The following is a 2,337-nucleotide window of genomic DNA, read 5'->3' as shown; positions in this document are numbered from 1 at the left end:
TTCTCTTCTCTTCTCTTCTCTTCTCTTCTCTTTCTCTGTCTTTTCTCTTCTCTCCCCTTCCCTACTCTTCCCTTCCCTCCCATCCTGATAAAATTTTAAGTAAATAAATAAAGTTAAATAAAATAATTATCACACATATACACACACACACACACACACACACACACACACACACACACACACACAGCAATAAACAGAAACCACCCTTTTGTCTGGGACTGCCATCTTCCAGCCCTTCACTGCAATGGGAAACACAAAGAGAAAGAGGAGAGGCAGCCAGTCTATGTTCTCTAGGCCTTTTAGAAAAGGTGGAGGAGCGGCAAAAAAATAGCTAAATAAATGGGAACCAGCAGTTAGCGTAATGGCTATGTCGCTGGATTCCCATGTAGTCAACCACGGTTCGTGTCCCAGACCCAGTGGCTTAGAACTCACACCGGGTGCATGTGCATGCGTGCCCAAGATCCTGAGAAGAGAATGGAGGAGAAGGGATTGCGGCATTACCATCCCCTCTGGGGGGTGATTTCTCGCTTTCTGTCTCTATGTCTCTCTCTGTTTGTCTGGTGAGTGCCCGGGCCCTATAGCAAAAACCTCTCAAGAAAAAAAAAAGAAGGAGGAGCGGTTCCTTTGGTCACACGACATGCAAGTGCACGGGGAAAGGTGAGACGGTAGACGTCAAGGGAGTGGGAACCGTTCTAAAAGGAACACCCACCCCACTCATGTGCCGGGTCTCCACCGTTACCAAGCACGCCACGGGCACGGCTGGAAACACGCGCTTGAAGGGCAGAATTCTGGCCCAGGGCAAGTGTGTGCATAGGGAGCATACTGAGAGCAGAGATGGCTTCTTACAGCGTGTGAGGGAAAATGGCCCGAAAAAGAAGGAAGCCCTAGAGAACGGAAGGTCCCCGGGTTCTACCAGAGTGACAGCCTGCTCCACCCAGGAAAACAACCCCTGTGTCAGGAGAGCCAGTGGCCAGGGGCTGAGCTCCGGCTCACACGGCACAATCGGCTTTCACAGTAAAACGGAACTATGGTCAGTAAACATGTTTTTCTTAGTAGAGTAGAATTCTATTCCCTAGTGCCAATTTTTAATTGGGCTCTAATTCCTTTTGTAACTTTTTAGCTGAAAGATAGTGGGTGACTTCTCATGCAGTAAAGAAAACTCAGTTGGTTAAAAAGGAAAAAAGGGAAAAGGAAGAACTGGAAGATGAAACAGGGGAAAGGCTGGCTGGTGGCACAGTGAGTGAGTCAGTCAAGCTCTTCTGTGGCAGAGCCACACAGAAAGGAAAGTCCGCCCACGCTCCCCACCACCCGTGTTGTCTGGATCCTGCCTGGCTCATTGGGTGGGAGGGAGGGAGGAACAGAGGGAGGCAGGAGGAAAGGTGGGCAAAGCAGGCAGACTGTGCCTGTGAGTGTGTGCCCCACATCTGGTGAGCGCCAGATCATCCATGTTTGGAGTTTGGAGTGGGAGGGGGGAGAGGAGGAGAAACCAAAGAGCCAGCCCAATGGCTGGTCATCATGCAGTCATACATACATACATACATACATACATGAGCCACATGACTGTGGATTCATACTTGACTCATGGACATCTCCTGCTTGAACCACACGTGGGTTAAAACACTCAGACAACTGTTGATGATTTTTGGAAAATGGGGGGGGTGGAGGGAATGAATGATTGACGGGCCAGTAGAGTAGGTAGAATGGTGATCCTTTTTTTTTAAAAAACTGATTTTTAAGGTAGGTCTGGCATCTTCCGGCGGCCTAAGTAAACTATTACTCAGTATGTTTTAAAAGAGGAAGAGAGAGAGAGAGAGAAGAAAGGAAGCAAGAGGAGGATTCTCTTTATGACCTGCCAGGGAAAGCAGTGTTTTGACAGAAAGCAGAGTGGATACAGTGGACAGACTCATCAGCCTATTTTCCATAAAAATACACAACAGGGAAGACGGTGCCCAGGCTAGAATGTGTTGAGCCCAACGAGAGAGACTGCGGATCTTAGAGAATGCTGCCTATGAAAAGATGTAAGCACTTTTGACTGGGAGGAGATAAGAGGAGAAAGGGAGGGTCTAGGACCAGCAGTTGGTGTAAAGGCTATGTCGCTGGACTCCCATGGAGTCAACCCTGTTTCGAGTCCCAGCGTGTGTGTGCATGCGTACGTGCGTGCATGCATGCCCGCCCACGATCCTGACAGGAGAATGGAAGAGAAGGGATTGCCATAGTGATTTCTCGCTTCCTGTCTTTCTCTGTCCTTCTGAAGAGCCAGCGCAGGAGCCCTATAGCAAAAACCTCTTAAAAACAATAAAAACAGAAACTGGGTTTCCCTTCCAGCCCTCCCCTCCC

The sequence above is a fragment of the Tupaia chinensis genome, unplaced genomic scaffold, assembly GCF_000334495.1.
Source record: "Tupaia chinensis unplaced genomic scaffold, TupChi_1.0 Scaffold144358_1, whole genome shotgun sequence".
NCBI classification, from domain to species: Eukaryota; Metazoa; Chordata; class Mammalia; order Scandentia; family Tupaiidae; genus Tupaia; species Tupaia belangeri.
Note: the sequence above shows the minus strand (reverse complement) of the source record.